This window comes from Rhinopithecus roxellana, chromosome 18 (genome assembly GCF_007565055.1).
Source record: "Rhinopithecus roxellana isolate Shanxi Qingling chromosome 18, ASM756505v1, whole genome shotgun sequence".
Classification (NCBI taxonomy): domain Eukaryota; kingdom Metazoa; phylum Chordata; class Mammalia; order Primates; family Cercopithecidae; genus Rhinopithecus; species Rhinopithecus roxellana.
This window is the reverse complement of record NC_044566.1, coordinates 11,041,869-11,063,173: the sequence shown is the minus strand read 5'-3', so window position 1 is coordinate 11,063,173 and position 21,305 is coordinate 11,041,869. Positions and strand designations below refer to the sequence as shown.

The following is a 21,305-nucleotide window of genomic DNA, read 5'->3' as shown; positions in this document are numbered from 1 at the left end:
TTTTCGGTTCTTTCATTTGAACAAAGCTTCCACCTGTACTGAAGCCTCTAACTCTTGAAAAGTGTAGATGGGGGCATTCCCAGCTGGAGACTGTAGGTAGATCTAGCAAGCCAGAATGAGCTATGGTCACTTCAGCCTGAACACTTTCATTTTAATTGTCTGAAAATTTTAGCAATACACCAAAGTTGTTTTCCAAATGGAACTCAGTTTTCAGGAATCTCTTTGAACTAGTAGGCAATTGCCTTTAAATCATTCTACACTACAATTGGGTTTAACTTCTAAACTGCTAATCTAATGTGGCTTCAGTGATTCTCACAACCAGAAGGTTCCCTGCCTTCGTGAGTGGGGCAATGATTTGTGGCTTGTGTCAGCCATGGAGAAGCTAGTTTCTTGTGAAAATACAAAGGGACACAATTCGTGATGCAAGGAAACCAGCTCACAAAGACATAAAAACTAGCTTTCAACATGATTTATTCTACTGCTTCATGTCAATAAAATGGAAAAATGGTTTAAAATAGTATAAAATGCATAGGTAAGTAGGTGTCAAAGTTATAGATGACAGCATTGGATGTGCATGACATGCCACCTTCACATGCAAGTCTCTTGAGGGGAAGGGTGAAACCTGAGTGTCCAATACTGACCAGAAACTATGTGGACAGCTGATTTCAATGGTATTCCCTAAGGTAAAATAACTATGGTAACATTTATGTTTCTTAACAGATTGATCTGGAATCAAGACCTTTGCTCCAACATAAAAGGAAAGGCACATTTGATAAAGAAACAGTTGCATGGATATCCAAGAGAGCTATTTACCATCAAAGTTATCTTTTATTCATTAACTGAATTTTTTAAAAGGTAAACCTCAGATGGGTACATAAACCAAAGACAATTGCTGCCTAGTGTTACCCAGACAAAGCAGAGAGGCAAGAAACAAGTCCCATGTTTTCACTTTCACTTTTCATGTAAGTATTTGGCAAATTGGTTCATTGATGAAGACCCAAAGAGAAATACAAGGAAGAAACAAAGTAGTCTATAAAAATGTTGTTGCTTCATCATCTCAAAATATTTCCTGCAACATCTGCAACTCTCTGAGGAAACAAGTCAATTCCACTAGTTTCCCAGACATGAGAGGCATGTTGCATGAAAAATCTCTACCCAAGTAAAGAAAATGGCCCATTGGTTCACAAATTCATGTGATAAATTGCACTGTTAATATGAATATTAAACTTTAGATAGATACAGATATAGATATAGATAGATGGATCTTAACATCTCTCTTTACATAATACACAAGTGACTTTTCATATTATCATGTAACTCCTCTCCAATTGTAGATTACACTATCATATTATAGTAGTGAATATTTTTAAGTCAAATAGAAAAAAATCTGTATTTGCCCAATATCTATATTTGGAAATGATCATTCCATGAGGTGAAATATACAAGGCCTGGAATGTATCAGGAGACTGGCAGTTTATTGCTGGTTTCCTCACTCTCTGGCTATATTCCCTGGAAAAATGTCTTAGTTCTGAGCCCCGGTTCTCAACAATATACAAACAACAATGAGGACGGACCTAAATATCTGCTAGAGTTAATGAGGTAAAAATATAATATCCACAAGCTATTTAAGTAGGAACATATCATACAGAATAACTTTTATAACTATTGTTTGATTTGCAAAAGGAGTCACTCTTGGTGGTCTTTAAATGCAAAGCTCCCTGATGTTGATATTATTCACTTTACCAAAAAAAAAAAAAAAAAAGAAAAAGTATGTTTACCGAAAATCTTCAAGACTATATATATACAAATCATGATGCTATAAAGACACATGCACATGTATGTTTATTACAGCACTATTCACAATAGCAAAGACTTGGAATCAACCCAAATGTCCATCAGTCATAGGCTGGATTAAGAAAATGTGGCACAAATACACCATGGAATATTATGCAGCCATAAAAAAGGATGAGTTCATGTCCTTTGTAGGGACAAGAATGCAGCTGGAAACCATCATTCTCAGCAAACTATCACAAGAACAGAAAACCAAACACTGCATGTTCTCACTCATAGGTGGGAATTGAACAGTGAGAACACTTGGACACAGGAAGGGGAATATCACACACCGGGGCCTATTGTGGGGAGGGGGGAGGGATAGCACTAGGAGATATACCTAATGTAAATGATGAGTTAATGGGTGCAGCACACCAACATGGCACATGTATACATATGTAACAAACCTGCACCTTGTGTACATGTACCCTAGAACTTAAAGTATTAAAAAAAAAAAAAAAAAAAAGACTATAAAGAAATGTGGCTAAGATGCTCCCAGGAAAGAAGAAAAAGAGATGTTCTTCCTCTATTTTTGTTTTTTTCCTCTCTTTCTCATGTATAGATTTCATTATTTCATTTTAGAAGTAGAAAGTTAAACTTTTACTTCCAATTACACATTTAATTAGGAGAATAACAAGACCATAGCTAAATATAATCAATATATTCAAGATAATATGTAGAAATTTAATCAAGAATCTGCTTCATGAATGCAGATGCTTTCCAGGATATAAAGAAGATACTGAACTCCAAGGAGGGCCTATCTTCTCAAGGGTTCACTCCAGGAACTCAAATTTGCATTGAGATATGTGAAGTATAATACGAAATAGAATATACAATACAGATATATGAATCAACATCCCTTGAATGCTGCACTTTTCTTGTCTAATTTCCAAACTTGGGTGTGTTTTTTTAAGTGTAAAGTAGAAAAGTAAGTGAATTTACTAAGGTTGTTCTTTTGGGGAAAGAAAAGCAGGTGAGAGTAGAAGAAAGGAATAAAGAGAGACTATATATGTGAGACAAAGATAAGAGGAATAAGACAAAGAAAATACAGAACCTTAGGATGAACTGAACCAGAGCTTACAGAGTTTTAAATAGTCAACACACTAAGTAAATGCAAAGACAAACAGCTTTGCTATTCAAAGTGTGGTCCCCAGACCAACAGCATGGCCATTGGTCAGTAACTTGTTAGAAACACAGATTCTCAATCTTATTCAACCCACAAAATCAGACTCTCCATTTTAACAAGATTTCCAAGTGACTCACATGCATATTAGCATTTGAGCAGATCTAACTCAGAGCCATCCATTTTGGCCTATTATGATGAGAGCTCATCTTTTCCATCCACCCTAATACCTCATAACCAGGAAATCATTTCCGATAGGCAATGTTTATCCATTTACACAGGCCTACTATTTGCTTATATGCAAACACATATGAGACTCAACTCTAAAGGAGGATGTGTGGCATGACTTCAGGAAACCATTATCACTCTCTGAATCCACATTATATATCACCACATATGTGTTCAAAAGCAGTTACTTCTTATTCATCTGACTATGACAAGAAAAAAAAATTGGTGAAGAACGTGGAATGAAAGGGCCAAATGGGTCCAAAATAATGAATTAAAATAGAGTAAATAAATATTGTAAATAGTATAGAAAAATAACGATTTAAAATATAATAAAATATACTATAAATTATAGTAAATAAAACACATTGTCTATGGCAAACGTGTCAACATCTGTAAACAACTTTCACCTGAACAACTAATTGTTGGAAATGATGCCTTCCTCCTACTCGGCTTTCAGAGAACTTGAGAACTTTCCTAAACTCACAGAGCTTCTCTAAAGCACATTCTGTGTCTGTGAGGTTGGCAGTCTATAAAGGAAGGTGTTTCTATTCCTCCAGAAGCAATGCTCTGAATGACCTTGGAGAGAAGTTAATCAAAAGTGACCCACGATTGGCAGCTTCCAGTGTTGGCAGGGAATCTGAAGATGTTAAATATGTAGGAGTGCCAGCCCCTGGCAAATTGTGAACTCACTTCATCACTCCTTTACTTTCTTTTACTTCTTCCTGTCCCACTTACGAGTCCAAAGCCCTTGTGTATCCTCCTGGACCCCAGTGGTCCTTCTCTCCTATCAGTCTGGTTTAGGCCTCCTTGCTTCTTGTCTGAACTGTTGCAATGGCTCTCCTGGCTTGTGTCCTCTCCACAGTTCACTTTCTGATCTTCAAAGCACAATGAAGTCAGAAAGGATTAATTCTAATCTCACGAGTCTTTGACTCTGATTACATACAGAATGCTACTATTAGTCTTGACAGAGAAAAAAAAAGAGCATCCCTGTCATTTAGAAGCCAGCCTCACACTCAGATATTCTCTTGTGTATAAACAATCTCAGAACATACACACCTCAGATAAAAGTCACTCTGAGACCATAATAAAGTGAGAAAAAGCAAGGGTATTTTATAATTTTGCCTAAGCAATGACAAAATCAAGGTCACTGTGCCTCCACCAAAATACCAAACATCCCTCTTGGCCAACAAAAGCAATTGCTATGGCTTTACCAACTGCATTTCTATTCTCAATGTAGTCACTCCTCCCCATTGATAAGACTTATTGAGATACCCAATCAGATATTTGCCATTACTTTCTGACAGCATTCAGAGCACATCTCCCCACCCCTTAGATCACCCTGAAATTAAACTTTTACTTTTACCCAAGCAAACCCTCAATCCTCTAATGTAGCAGATTATTTCAGGATGAAACTGTTTCACCACAGATCAACAGGCATTAATTAGATTCTCATAAGGAGCGCACATCCTAGATCCCTCGCATGCACAGTTCACAATAGGGTTCGTGTTCCTACGAGAATCTTGTGCCACCACTGATCTGACAGGAGGGAGAGCTCAGGCGGTCATGCTCCTCAGCCACCACTCACTTTCTGCTGTGCAGCTTGGTTACTAACAGGCCATCAGGGTTGGAAACCCTGCTCTAATAGGTTCCTTCTAGCACGCTCCTATCGAGATACCCCACAGTTCCCTACGGCGTGTGTTCTCTCTCGCTGCAATGCGTAGTAACAAAATTTGTTTAACTACAGGTGTATTCCTGGTGGTCTTTGGGTGAAAAGCGTTAAGAATTCAGTGTGACGTTGAACGCCTTCTGTTTCACAACTTTCAGTCTCATGTTTGTTTCATTAAACTACTTGTATTTCCTCAGCATGCACTATATTTTCATAATGCTGCACGTTCTGAGCTGTTATTTCAACTTGGAGTTTCCTTCCTCTGACTCCCAGCTACTGAAACCCTGTTTACCTTTCAAAGCTTGGATTAAATTCCACAAGCAAATTTCTCTGATTCTCTGGTCAAAGCCTATCACTTTCTTCTCAGTGTTTTGTTCATACTCTATTTGACATTTACTTTATTTGATCTTGCACTATAGTGATTTATATTCTTCTTTACTTCTTCACTCGATATAGAAGCTCCATGAGAATTCCAATCATGCCTCATCTCTCCTCTCCTTTCTGTGTTGACTGCCTGGTCTCTGCTTGGTATGTAATAAAATTTTAATAAATATTTGCTAAATTGGATCTGAAGATGAAGTCTCAAACTGCTCGGTTAAAGTTGAAAATTTTGAGAGGTGTCTGTAAATTAATTTAATAATGTCAGCTTAACCATTTAAAGCTTTTCATCTATGTAATAGTAACAAACACATTTATTGAATTTAAAATGTCAAATTACCAACTGTTTGTTGACTAACACAATTCAGTTTCACTTGCCTCAACCTGAATATTTTTATTTTCAATTCAGCAATTACTAAAAGTGGTATGTATTAAGCATATAAGCTGGCCTTGAGAATTTTCTTTAAATAAATGTTTGTCTTCTTTCTTTTTTAAATTGATATAAGTTCTGGGGTATATGGGCAGTATGCACATGCTTGTTACACAGGTAAACATGTCCTATGGTAGTTTGCTGCAACTATAACCCATCACCCAGGTATTAAGCCCAGGATGCATTAGCTATTTTTCCCGATGCTCTCCCTCCCCAAGCATCCCCCACCTGACAGGTCCCAATGTATGATTTGTTCCTTTCCATGTGTCCACATGTTCTCATTGTTCAGAACCCACTTATAAGTGAAAACATGTGGTGTTTGGTTTTCTGCTGAGGAGAATGGCTACCAGCTCCATCCATGTCCCTGCAAAGGACATGATCTCATTCCTTTTTATGGCTGCATAGTATTCCATAGTGTATATGTACCACATTTCCTTTATCTAGTCTATCACTGATGGGCATTTCGGTTGATTGCATGTCTTTGCTATTGTGAATACGGCTGCAATGAACATACACTTGCATATATCTTTATGGTAGAATGATTTATATTCCTTTGGGTATATATCCAGGAACGCGATTGCCGGGTCAAATGGTATTTCTGGTTCTAGGTCTTTGAGGAATCACCACACTGTCTTCTACAATGGTTGAACTAATTTACATTCCCACCAACAGGGTAAAAGTATTCCTATTTCTCCTCAGCATTGTCAGCATATGCTGTTTCTTGACTTTTAAATAATCGTCATTCTGACTGGAGTGAGATGGTATCTCATTGTGGTTTTGATTTGCATTTCTCTAATGATCACTGATGTTGAGGTTTTTTTCATAGGTTTGTTGGCAACATAAATGTCTTCTTTTGAGAAGCATCTGTTCATATCCTTTGCCCACTTTTTAATGGGATTTTTTTCTAGTAAATTTAAGTTCCTTGTACACTCTGGATATTAGACCTTTGTCAGGTGGATAAATTGAAAAAGCTTTCTCCCATTCTGTAGGTTGTATGTTCACTCTGACGATAGTTTCTTTCACTGTGCAGAAGCTCTTTAGTTTATCTAGATCCCATGTGTCAATTTTTGCTTTTGCTGCAATTGCTTTTGATGTTTTCATTATGAAATGTTTGTCCATGCGTATTTCCCGAATGGTATTGCCTAGATTTTCTTCTAGGGTTTTTATAGTTTTGGGTTTTGCATTTAAGTCTTTAAATGGTCTTATTTTTGTAACAGATGTAAAGAAGAGGCCCAGTTTCAATTTTCTGCATATGTCTAGTCAATTTTCCCAGCACCATTTATTAAATAGGGAATTCTTTCCCCATTGCTTGTTTTTGTCAGGCTTGTTAAAGATCAGGTGGTTGTAGGTGTCTGGTCTTATTTCTGAGTTCTCTATTCTGTTCCATTGGTCTATGATATGCTTTGGCTGTGTCCCCACCCAAATCTTATCTTGAATTGTAGTTCCCATAATCCCCACATGTTGTGGGAGCAACCTGGTGGGAAGTAATTGAATCATGGGGGCGGTTACCTCCTCATGATAGTGAATGAGGAGATCTAATGGTTTTATGAGGGCCTTTTCCCCTTTTACTTGGCACTTCTCCTTGCTGCCACCATGTGAAGAAGGACATGTTTGCTTCCCCTTCTGGAATGATTATAAGTTCCCTGAGGCCTCCCCAGTCCTGTGAAACTGTGAGTCAACTAAACCTCTTTCCTTTATAAATTATCCAGTCTCAAGTATTTTTCATAGCAGAGAATGGACAAATACAATCTATGTGTCTCTTTTTGTACCAGTATCATGCTGTTTTGGTTACTGTAGCCTTGTAGTATGGTTTGAAGTTGGGTAGTGTGATGCCTCCAGCTTTGTTCTATTTGCTTAGGATTGTCTTGGTTATACAGGCTCTTTTTTGGTTCCATATGAATTTTAAAATAGTTTTCTTTAATTCTGTGAAGAATGTCAATGGTAGTTTAATGGGTATAGCACTGAATCTATAAATTACTTTGGGCAGTATGGCCATTTTCAAGATATTGATTCTTCCTAATCATGAGCATGAAATGTTTTTACATTTGTTTGTGTCCTCTCTGATTTCCTTGAGGAGTGGTTTGTTGTTCTCCTTGAAGAGGTGCTTCACTTCCCTTGTTAGATGTATTCCTAGGTATTTTATTCTCCTTGTAGCAATTGTGAATGGGAGTTCATTCATGATTTCACTCTCTGCTTGTCTGTTGTTGGTGTATAGGAATGCTTAAGATTTTTGCATACTGATTTTGTATCCTGTGTCCCCTTTCTTAATCAGATTATAATTTTGATATAATATTAGGAAACATAAACTGAATTAATGGGTCCCACTAACCCACAAAATGACTAAAGTTGTGATCAAAACCAAAGGCATTCAAGGGAAAATCAGAAAAAAAAAACACTATTGAAAAATAGACATATGATAATTTGTCATAAATCCATTTAGGATAAAATAAAGTTCATTTTCACTGACATTGTAAAATAAATTATACAGAGCTCTACTACACTTTATGAATAGCTTCAGTTAATTTTTTAATATTTTGAATATAAAATATGTGATAACTTCATGATGACAGTTGTATGTAACATGTTTATTTTTCTGCATGTATTGTTTGGAGACTAAATAGCACAATAATTTAGAGAACTGCATCCAGCTTGCCTGCTCCATTTCGCTATCTGAAAAGTGGTGGTGATAAGAGCCCCTAACTTTGTCCTTTGGCATGAGGATTAAATGAATAAATGTAAGTTGCTTGCAATCGCACCTTGCACGTGGGAAGTGGAACTGAATATTAACTGTTATTACTATAATTCATCTTCCATAGAACTGCCATAGCTTCCTTCCTGGATTTCTTTCTTTGGATATGATCAAGATTCTTGCGTTTAAAATCATTGACAGTCTCCCGTTACTGGCAGGATCAAGTTCCATGGCATTCTCATGCCACTCAATACTGTTCACTCTCAACTGCTGACACTCAGCAAATTTTATTTTAATCCAAATACTTAAAGAGAGAATGAAATATTGGTTTCTTTTCTAAGGACCATTGCTCCAACCAACCTACATCATCTGATGATTGCTTCATGTTTTCACACTTGTGACTCTTCTATTCTAGAAATGTTAATTCCCCATTTTATTTATCTAGGCAGTGCTCCATCCATTCTTCTTTCTTTGTTCAAATTTCACTTGTTTTGGCTGTATTCGCTGACTCTACTAGGATACTGAGTTGTTCCATTTCCTTCATTCTCCACCTTCTACATGCCTGCAAATGGTCTCTCTAATTCTGACATTTCTGGGGCACTCATTCACCCTTTTCTCCCCGTACATCACAAACTAATGCTCATTCCCATCCTTAACTGTGCCCTACTCTGCTGGAAGTTCCTTGTTTTTCTAAGATACAGTAGTAATCAAAATATGCAATGGCTCTCCATTTTCTAAAGATAAATGCATGAGCTCCTGACCATGGCTTTCAAGAATATCCATGATATGAATGCATTTATATTCTGTCACCCTTCTGCATGGATAAATTTGTTAGTAGCCACGTTGGTTTCCGTAGCATCATTGAACTCATTCTGTGTTCACAATGATTACTTTGTTATTATCCAACAAAGATTTAATCAGCACCTACTATTTTCTACATATTGTGTTAGTCATGGGAGATACAGAGACATTTCCAGTTGTGGAAAATTTGAGATTATGAGGATTTTTAAGTACTTAGTATAAGGCAGGAATGTCATAAATTCAATTTTAGAGTAAAATAGTGTAATGTACTGAGGCAAGAGGAGTTGAAACACTTTGTGTGAGGAAAGACAATACACATGTAATAAAAAGATATAACAATAAATGCTGAAGTGGTTTTCAAACATGATTTATTTTTAAACCACAAAGTCATAAGGGAATTTATCATGAAACACGACCATCTTAAAACCACGATTTCCTCAGCAAGACCATTGAAGGTAAACGTTGGATGTCTGTCTTTGGACATTTATAGACAGTATTTAACAATCAAGAAAGTTCTTTTTAGTTCAATGTATTAAATATATTAAATTATGGGTTTCCCCTATGGATAAATTATTCCTATCCCAATGACTTTTTAATTGTAAATATTTTTTTAACCTGGGTATTTAAAAGTTTTCATGTCTTGTTTGACAAAAATATATTATTTACACTAGTAAATGTGTATCCCCACAACTGGATACGAAATGTAAACAGGTTCCTAAGGATGATGTTTAATGAAAACTTGCCACACACGATTTCTGATCTATGTATTCTCGGAGCTGGGTCTACCCAGCCCATGAAGAATAGCCTGCTGCGCAAGGGCTGAGGACTTCAATCCTGTCTTGTGACAGTGCCTGCCACCTGTCCTTAGAGCACAGCCTCATCATTGTGATATCACACAACATGAACAAAGAAATATGATGACATAAGCCGTCATCCCGAGAGTATCACTGAGCCCAAAGAATTGAGACTGTTCCATGTGCCAGTCGCCCGAGAAGTACCATGTTAATAATGAAAATAATTAATCTTTAGATGGCATCTTCTCTGCTATAATTCTCCTTCTTTCTTTTCTAGCAAATAAAGAATAGTATTTCCCTTTCCTTTTCTACTTTCATTTTTTTCTTTCTTTTCAAAGGCAAGCTTCATAAGCCAATGTCTATCCTTTATTCAGGATACAAATAGTTGTGCATTTTCCCTGACAGAGAAACTCCCAATAGTTATGGTTAGCTTTGTGTTTTCATATTTAGCACATTCTCATTCTGGTTCTCCTTCTGGCTTTTGTGCATATTATCTCCTTCAAAACCTTCTCTTTTATGGCCGGGCAGAGTGGGTCATGCCTGTAATCTCAGCACTTTGGGAGGCCGAGGCAGGCGAATCACTTGAGGTTAGGAGTTTGAGATCAGCCTGGCCAACATGGGGAGACCCCGATCTCCACTCAAAATACAAAAAAAAAAAAAAAAAAAAAAAAATCAGCTGGGTGAGGTGGGAGGTATCTGTAATCCCAGCTACTTGGGAGGCTGAGGCATGAAAATTGCTTGAACCCAGCAGGCAGAGGTTGCAGTGAGCTGAGATCAAGCCACTGCACTCCAGCCTGGGCGACAGACCAAGACTGTCTAAAAAAAAATCCTCTTTTGGTTAACTACAGAATGAAGTTATTGCAAACCTTACACATGCCTTCACAGGTGGTAAGCTGCACAAAGATCTCCATGAGTCAATGCTATGTGAAGAACTGCATGGCAGAATAACTTCACAGTCTGCTCACTTACTATATAAAATTATGAAAAATTTACATTTTGTCAAATTTGACCAGACATCAAATATAAAAAAAAATTCTTAACTTTCTGACTTGGATTTTATTTTAAAATGTTTAATAACTAAGTGTTTAAGAACAACTGACAGAATCATCAGAGGCTCTACCTTTAAGTCTTGACAATTTGGCAAATTTTATTTTAATCCAAATACTTAAGGAGAGAATAAAATGTTGTTTTCCAGGATCTAATGTTAGAATGAATGTGAGATCTTAAAAAGGATTTTGTGTTAGTCTTTTTTTTAAGCAACATGAAAGAAAAAACCAAAAACCTAAAGAAAAAAAGATGGATAGGAAGAAGCCAATTTACTTTAAGTAGAGAAAAAAGAATACTGAAAATACAAGGCAATCAATTTTAAGGAACTGACTTAACCCCAGGATGAGGTTACAGCAAGTTCCCTTCATTTAACACAGTCCAGTCCAAACATTTTTCATGGGGACAACTAAAAAGTGTCATTCCATAAAGAAAAAATAATTGGTAATTTTATACTTTTATAAGAAGTCAGCCAGATGTAGCCACACACCACAGTTAACAGAACCACAATCAACTTTTCTATTCCTGCTACCTAACTTTTCCTGAGTGCTTAAATATATCCAACAACAGAATTAAGGGGAAGGAAAATGTTCTGGATTGAATTGTGCCCACTCCCTAAAACATGTAAGTTGAAGTTTGAAACTCCATCATCTTAGACCATACGCTTATTTGAAAACAGGTTCTTCACAAAGGTAAGTGGGTTGAGGTGAAGTCATTAGGGTGGGCTCTATTGCCATATAACTGGTGTTCTTATAAAAATGGGGAATTTAGACACAGAGAAAAACACTTATGCAAAAAGAACACCATGCAAAGACGAAGGCAGAAATTGGGGTGATGATTTATGAGACAAAGAATGTCAAGGATTGCCAAAGACCAATGGCCACTTGCAGAAACTAGGAAGAGGCAAACACAGACTCTGGAGGGAGCATGGTTGTGCAGAAACCTTGATTTTGGACTTAGATTCCAGAACTGTTAGAGAATAAATCATTGTGTTTAAACCACTCAGTTGTTGATGCTTTCTTAGGGACGACCTAGAAAGACAGAAGACAGAAGGATCATGAGAGAGTTCGTTATTGTTTGGCAAAGTGTAGCTGGACTCTGGCTCATATAATGAAAGAAACTTAAAGGAATGCCAAAGAATATTACTCTACGAGTGTAAGAATTTGGTCTGTCAGTTTAAACTGACATCAGCAGTTACCTAACCAAGTTTTTAAAATAAGAACAGCCAGGACTGACATAATGCTATTATGTTCAGCTCTTTAAAAAACAGCACGAAGCTAGCATCTCTGTGACATTCATTAGGTTCTGTAGCACAACATCTCAGAGGATGGTTTTGAGTTTCCTGCATCTCAGTCACTTAGAATGAACCTTAAAATTCAGATTTTTCAGGGTTCATCCCAAACCTACTGAATCAAAGTGACCTCTTCTATTGAATAAGAACGTCTGAGGGTGGGGTGTTCTACAGAGTCAGAAAGTCTAAAGTCATTTTTAAACTAATCTCAGATAGATAATCCTTGTATATATTAAGAGAACCACTGTTCTGTATTTCCTTGACTGCTGTCATAATGTTTTCCTTCTGATTGTGGTAAAGTTAAAATTGTCCATCTAAATGTGTACCAATATCAGTTTCTGCAGTATAAGCAAAGCATGATTATTTCAAGGTCATGCAGTGAGAACATTTATGTTGTGTGGGAGGAACCTCTAATTCCTTCTAATGAATAACACAAGCAAAATGCAAGAAAAACAATGGAAACACTGGAAGGTATAAGTAAGCACATTTGGTTTTAAATGTTTTCCTCTCATCGATTCCTCTAATCAAGGTGCTTCGTTAGATACCTTACACGTTGAATTTTTCATGCATCTGTGCTTTACCAACTCCCTGATACTGAAGAGTCTTTGGGCAGTCTCCTGGAGGTGGTAAAACACAAATGCATAAAAAGGAAGCAGAGAGCATGTCTTTGCTGTTGATGTCTTTTTAACCTCTACTGAATCCTCTACAAAACCTATTACATGGCTTAGACACATTAAACACCCAATAAATTCTTGCTGCCTAATCAGGAGGAAAATCTGATACATGACTACCCCCAGGATAAAATGGGGTGATGGCTTGGATATGCTGGTAACAGAGATAACATTTTCTATTTCCAAATTGAAGTTCACCCATAACTGTAATAGAGATGAGTCACTGGGTCAATGGTCATGTTGTAAATTTGTAGCTCTCTGCTAACACTTGAAAATAATTTTTAAAATGATTATCTTCATTTTATTAGCATGATTGATGACTTGGAGGGGAATCTATAATTGATTACATTTACAACCAACCTCTGCTACTCAAATGAGTGAAAGTGCAGTTATAAGTAGATAAATCTTGTCTCAGAAATGAAGATAAATTCATACAAATGCATAAAGGTGAAATTGTTTTGTAATGGCTATGCCTAATTTATTAAGCATGTCATAAGCCTGACAAGAAGTCTAAAAAATATTTTTTGCAAGATAACAAACAGTAACAAAATATTTTAACTGTTGGATGTACAAAATTGTATTTTAACAGCTACTGAACACATTAAAAAATACAGCTTAATATTTCCTGTATTTTATATTTAAGAATACCTCAACTACAAAAGTCACAGCCACAAAAGTGTGAGAGCATACAGCTGCCAGACTGTGTTCCCCTACAACTCTTTTAACTCACTCTTCATTTGTTCTGTAATCATGCATTCCATCAACAGCCTTTTTTTTTTTTTTTTTTTTTAATCTGGGCATTGTTTGAGTTGAAAAAAGCTGGAGGTTTGGAAGCAGGGAGGGTAATTTCGGGAAGATGGGTTTTTATCACCAGGAATTCCATCCACAATTCCTTGGTATGAACAGAAGAGAAGGGCATGCCTAGAGCCTACAGCTGGCATAGAACTCACTAGTTGAAAGAAACAAGGACAGTCAATGGAAGGGGAGGTAAGGGAAATCTGGCCAGTGGGCTCCATGTCTTGGAGTCACGCATAGATCCACCTTTGTGAAGGGGTGGACTGCCTAGGTCTTCATAACTACCTGTGCCGGCACTTAGCTCATAGTTGTCACTTATCAGGGGTGGGTAAGTTACCAAATACACAATTTCATCTGGTCTTGTGACCCTGGATTGAAGGATAAGAAATGGTATAGTCTAGTGTTTCTGGCTGTTAGTCATTGGTAAAGCCAAAATACTCCTGCCTTTGAAATTTCCTGATGCCTTCTAAACACTATATCTCAATTGGGTGAAGGAACAGGGGTCTAATGAGTCATTTGTGAAACCTTATTCGATAGCCTGTGGTCACCCTCCTCATTTCTTATTATCACTGCACACACTATGTCCACATGACTGCTTGTAAGACTATCTTTCACCTTAAATTGAACTCAAAGTTTGCATATTTCTACCAATTTTGAATTTTGGCTTATGTTACATTTTATATGAAAAATTTGCTGCCTAGAGTAGAAAAGTGGCATCCAATTAGAAAAAAGGAATTTTTATTTGATGAGGCCCTGAGTCATGATGACTGGGGTGAAAGGAGGGGTTGGGTGGAGGTTGCTCTATTGTTCTAGTCCACAAAACACCCCATATCCTGACCATGAGTGCCTTTAAAGGGCAAAAACTGAGTGATCATTTCTTTTAATGATTCATGCCGGTAGCAAACGTTGGTAGTTTCTAGGTCAGAACGTTTTGGATGCTTTCTCTTCTGGCTTTATTGTCATCTGCCTTATAGCAATCTCTTAATCTCTCTTGATTGTCTTTTATTCAAAATGAATAATAGTGTGACAGCTTTTGCTCATTCACTCCATTGGTTATCAAGTCTGGGAGACCCCACTTAAGTGTCATATTTTGAAGATGAGGGGACTGAGGCTCAGAGAGGCTACATATTTTTAAGTTCTTCACAGAGACAGTGCATGGGAGATCTAGACCTTGTATGCAGATCTTTGAACTCCCAACAGGAAACATTTATTCAATTCAATGTATTCCCAGTATGGGTTTAAAATTAATTGCCCTTATACGCAATATATTTTGTACTTTACATGTGGTTCCTTCAACCAAAAACATTTTTGAGATTCTCTTGTAATTTGTTCTGTCTAGAGGATCCCCTAAGTGACTTTCCAGGATTGCAGATTAATCAAATATTCAGATCCTGGGATCTGCTTCCCACAGAAAACAATACCCCAAGGCACGCCTCTCTGACATGCTGAGTACTTTCAACTAAAGAAGACTTAGAATCAAGGTTGCTTTGACCTTCTGTCCTGTGTCTTTTGCCCCTCTGCCTTTCCTAAAGCACAGGAAGGGCATTTCTTTGGAGTTTCCCTGTCTGACCATAAGGAAAGTTCCACTAGAAAAAAAAATGCATTTGCTCTAAACTGCTTCCTTGGAATCTAAATTAATCAGAGAAGGTGCAGGAGAGCATATTAAAGACCTCCCTGTAGCTCAAAATGATATTTAAGAGTCAACCATCTGGCCCTTCTTTGAGTTTCATATTTTGGGGGGCTCCTATGCATATGCACATAATAATTTATATGCTGTTTCTTCTGTTAATCTCTCTACTATCAAGTTTATGACAAAGATCAAACCACCTTCAGAGGATGGGTGGAAAGTTCCCTTCACCCCTATAGATCCTAGATAGATAAGAAAATAACAAAATATTGATTTTATAGTTTTTTACAGTGATGTTTCCAGTTACTTCACAGGAGATACAGAAATTTCTGTATGCAAAATTAAGTTTTAATTCTGTTCAGTGTTTTTAAAGCTATATAACACTTCTAAGTTTGAAGAACACAAGTTGTCTCAGGGAAAAAGTGGGGAAGGGAGCTCCTTTATTGAATGTATATTATATACCAGATATATAAATTATCTCTTCAAGGTCTCAGCACAGAACTTTTTTCTTTTTTTGAAATGGGTCTTACTCTGCCACCCAGGCTGGAGTGCAGTGACATGATCTCGGCTCACTGCAACCTCTGCCTCCCAGGCTCAAGCAGTCCCCCCGCCTCAGCTTATCTACCGAGTAGCTGGGACTACAGGCAAGTACCACCATGCCTGGCTAATTTTTTGTACTTTTGGTAAAGATGGGGGTTTGCCATGTCATCTAGGCTGGTCTTGAACCCCTGAGTTCAGGTGATCCAACCTTTTCAGCCTCCCAACATACTGGGAGTATAGGCTTCAGCCACCACACCCAGCCTCAGCATAGAACTTTGAAGTAGTTCTTATCACTCCATTTCACAGATGAGAGAAATAGGACCCAGAGAAATAAACCACTTGGGCCACCTAGGATGTGTCAGAGTTGGTATTCGACTCTAAGACAGTAAAACACACAAGTTATTTTCCACTGTAAAGTGCTGTCCCTTACAAAATCAAGTTAGTAATAACACAGTGCAGTCAATACATAAATGTTTGAAATTTCAACATGTGTATTCTATACGGCAGGGCCTGGGCCATGTTTCCCACCACTGCGCTTGCCATAGAGAGATCCAAATGGGAGCTCAATGCTTAGGAACACAAGTGAGAGGAGCCGGGAGCACTGGGGGAATGACTTTTAAACATATACTGGGAATACACTGAATTAAACAAATGTTTCCACCCCTCTATCAATGTGATTTTAAGTTTCCAGCACGAGTCCCAGATGAATCAGACTCAGTACAATGGCAGAGGAATGAAAGATTACATGCTTTAAATAAACATGGTCGTGCCTTCCGGGGCGCTCTATTTGTGCTTTAGTGAGGACAGCACATAGCTCATTCCCATCCTGTCTTACCTGCGAGCCCAGTGCTGAGCGAGGTTGCTGGTACTATAGCAGATTCTCATGAGGCACAATGAATAACTACCTGACTCAGAGTGTTTCAAAGCAGCCACATGAAAATATTAAAATAAATACAAAAGTCTCATTTTTGTAGTTACGTGAGGATTGGCGCCTGATGTCATGGACAATTTTGCCTGAGGCTACCATATTTTGGCATAAGGAAGGCAGAATCTGGAAAACACATTGTTATTGACTCACCTGCAGATATTCCCTGTTTCCAATTTTCTCTAATTTCAAAATATTTGGAAGTGCAAGTGGCCTGAGAGATCATTGCCTCCAGGTTTCTCTTTTCTCACTTTCAGATAAAGAGAAAAAGATGCTCCTTTCACCCTCATGACTCATTTCAATCTTATTGGTAAATACTTTCTCTTAAGGATGTATTTTATTTTACTTTGTTCAGGTAAGCCAAACCCAAGAATTTAATGCATAGGGATTTTCCTTTGCTGGGGGAGAGCTATAGTTGCAATGAGAAAGAGCTGATTTTATGGAAAGAGATAAGCTTGATGAAGAAAGTGATAAACAGAAGGTCTGAGATTTGTTTGCAGAAATATTGTTGACTTGCTCGGTGGATTGGACACCCACTGAGCACCATAGCCTCCTTCACTTAAAAAGAAGAAAACTCTCTTCCCTTTTCTCATAGCTGTCTCTAGCTGACAGCACATCATAAAGTGCGCTTCATTTATTTTTCCTCTATTGCTATGTTTAAAGTTTTTGAGAATGCATTGAACCAGCTGGTTTGGTACATAATTGGAACTGAGTAGTACACAGGAAGGTTTAAAAAAAGTTATCCCCTTCCTCCAGAGGTCGTAGTCATGGAAACCTGCTAATACCTTTAAATAAAACATATCCATTCTTTCAAAGAAAAACTTGAACATCATGTATAAAGATAAATATTTTATGAAATAATGCAGGTTGGCTTGGAGATATTCTCCTTTGTCACAGTAATTATTTTACTTTCCCTTTTACACTGAATGAATGTATTAGTCAATGTTCTCTAGAGGGACAGAAGTAATTGAATATAGATATAGATAGATATAGATATAGATATACAGATATCTCTCTCTATATATATCTATATATAGATGTGTGTATATATATAGCTTCTGTGTTATTTCCCCAGTGCTCCTGGCTCCTCCCACTTGTGTTCCTAAGCACTGAGCTTCCATTTGAATCTCTCCATGGCAAGCGCAGTGGTGGAAAACATGGCCCAGGCCCTGCCGTATAGAATACACACATGTGAAATTTCAAACATTATGTATTGACTGCACTGTGTTATTACTAACTTGATTTTGTAAGGGACAGCACTTTACAGTGGAAAATAACTTTCATGTTTTACTGTCTTCGAGTCTATATATTATATATATATAATATATATATAAATATATAATAATATAAAATAAATATATATATATAATATATAATATATATAAAAAGAGGAATTTACTAATAATTAATTCACATGATCACAAGATCCCAAAATAGGCCAACTGCAGGCTGAGGAGCAAGGAGAGCCAGTCCAAGCCCCCAAACTGAAGAAACTGGAGTCCAATGTTTGAGGGCAGGAAGCATCCAGCACAGGAGAAAGATGTAGGCTAGGAGGCTAGGCCAGTCTCTCGTTTCACAATTTTCTGCCTGCTTATATTCTAGCCACACTGGCAGCTGATTAGATGGTGCCCACCCAGATTAAGGGCGGGTCTGCCTTTCCCAGCCCACTGACTGGAATGGTAATCTCCTTTGGCAACACCCTCACAGACACACCCAGGATCAATACTTTGTATCTTTCAATCCAATCAAGTTGACACTCAGTATTAGCCATCACAATGAAGAAATCCCAATTTGATATTGTTCAGTTTATTTGCTAGTCACTATTATATCTGCTTCCTTAGATCTTCCTTTAAAGGTCTGATGTTTATTTTACTTATTAGAATGCAAATATTTCGTGCAATATAATTCATTGCAATCTTTGAATGATGTATTATTGACAACCCTAAAATCTGGTTAATAAATTATATGTATCCTATTCATCCATTTTGACTTGTGTTAGCCTCTACTACTCAGTCAAGAGAGAATAAGTCCATATCTAGAAATAGGGAATACAGAAATAAGTCAGTCCTTGTAAAATTTGAATTATTACCATTTGAAGATCCTCTTACAGTCACACCTTTATAACTCATCTATGGTTGCTAATCTTTGCATGAACTCTCAGAGTTTCGTAGCATTTTCTTCATCTTGCAGATGAGGATGCTGAGGCTCAGAGACATTAAGTAACTTGTTCAAGGTCACACAGCTAATAAGTGGCAGACCTGGGACTCCCCAGGACCATGACTATGCAGCATACCTCTCGTATTAGTTTGTCATAAAACACACAAAACATTTAAACTAGCTATATGACTAGTTTATATTAATATAAACTAGCTTTCATGACTGAAAAGTTCCTGTACTCAATTACAATGCAGCATAACAATATTTTAAACATAATTACCCTAATACAATATATCTCTGCTCTCTGAAGCAGAGCAAACACATTGCACAACTCCAGGGGCCACTGTCCCCATCACATACTATAGGAATGATTCCTCTTGAAGTAATGCACTGAGCTTGCAGGGCTGCTCTGACAGCCCCGGTCATACAAGGCTTTCTGATAAGCCAGTTAAAAAACAATCTCATGGACAGTGGAAAAAAAACTGGTGAACCGCAGGTAGTATAAAAAGAATTTTTCTTTGGATAACATGCAAAATCAAATTCCCACATAATGTAACACACAGATATCCAATAAATTCTTGTTGAATGAAAGTATGTCCAGGCCCAGATCAGAAATAAGAGATTTCTCACTGAGTGTGATGTGATGGGTATAGAAGCCAAATGTCTTGAGGTAAAAGCTGAGAAATACAGATGCGTCCAAGAAATACGCCTAAAGACGAGAGGCTCGGAGAGGCAGGCGAGCCGGGTGGGAAGAGTAAAACAATAAGCAAAAAGGATGAGAGAAGATGAAGGGATGCGTTGATTGAGGTGGCCCCGGCTTCCTGACTGCCCTGTCTGGGTGTTCATGTTCCAAGATGACTGACACCTTCCCTGGTTACTGCCCAGAACCCTCAACTACAGACCGAAGCCCGAACTCCAGCCTCCTGTGCCCCAGCTGTGTTTCTAGCCTCTTCTCACGGTACTATTTTCACCTTCTACCTTGTGCTGTGACCCCACAGGCCTGGCTGCAGGCTCCAGCGGGAGCCAGCACTAACCCCCTTGACTCCTCACTTCAGTACCTTCAGATCCACCTTCACCTAGTGAAATTTGCTCATGCCTGACTCCCTACCATGAACACCACCTTCTCCAAAACACCTTCTCCATTCTCTTCACCCAGAAGGCATTCTGTGTTCCTCCTTCTTCCCATCACTCTCAAAACCTCCAGGACACCATCGTCCACTTCCTGCCTCATTCGTTCATGACATTGCGACTCCCTCTGTTACATGGTTTAGTTTCTTAAAAACAGGGCTGTGTCTTAATCATGGTTTTAGCCTCCATGGGCTTGAGCACAGATGAGTTACATCAAAAATATTTGTATTGGCCGAGCGAAGTAGCTCACGCCTGTAATCCCAGCACTTTGGGAGGCCCGGGCGGGCGAATCACGAGGTCAGGAGATCGAGACCATCCTAGCTAACACGGTGAAACCCTGTCTCTATTAAAAATACAAAAAAATTAGCCAGGCATGGTAGCGGGCGCCTGTAGTCCCAGTTTCTCTGGAGGCTGAGGCAGGAGAATGGTGTGAACCCAGGAGGCGGCGGAGCTTGCAGTGGCGCCGCTTGCAGTGAGCGGAGATCATGCCACTGCACTCCAGCCTGGGCAACAGAGCAAGACTCAGTCTCAAAAACAAAACCAAACCAAAAAAACGTGTATTGACAGGGGTTTAAATGTCTATCACCTGCCAGGTTTCTTGCAAAGTCGTTCCTGCTGAAACATAGGCCTTTTTGGCCTCTTTTTTTTACAGTAAAGATGCTGAGATTTGGAGATGGAACTTACTAAAATAAAAAAAAAAAGCTGGTGTGAAAACCAGAATTCTAACGCAGGTTTTCTAAAGCCCATGATCCTTCCATGACTGTATCCTGTTTTTGTGACAGGAGAAAACAAAATCCACTTAGACAAAGTGGAAAATATCAGCCTAAAATATATTGATGTCAATAGCCACACAAAGCCACATGAGGGCCACAGGGCCTGCCAACCACAGCCTGGTTCTGTGGGAAGCATTTGGAACTTTAGGCATTTGCCTGCATTAAAGTCCAGGGTGATGATTGGTGTTCAGAACAACGAGCCTGGGTTATAATGAAAATGTTTCATTTATTAAATGTGCTCTGCTTTAGAAAGCAGAGAATTATACAATATGTCATTGATTTTTTTTAGTTCATTAATGTGTTGACCTGATTGTTCAGTACTCAGTGAAAAGTAATTGATCAGTCCCAAAATAGTATAATCCAGTGATTCCCAAAGTTTCTCAATTTGCAGCATTATTAATGTCTCAGTTTTTTC

General features: G+C 38.0%; 1 protein-coding gene and 1 pseudogene across 17 annotated transcripts in view; one reads left to right on the top strand and one right to left on the bottom strand.

Annotated features, from left to right (window-relative positions):
- The window catches only part of FGF14 (fibroblast growth factor 14), a 703,097-nt gene that overhangs the window by 251,553 nt on the left and 430,239 nt on the right, over positions 1-21,305 (bottom strand). The window lies entirely within an intron of this gene.
- Positions 19,633-21,305, top strand: part of LOC104655069 — a 28,891-nt pseudogene continuing 27,218 nt past the window's right edge.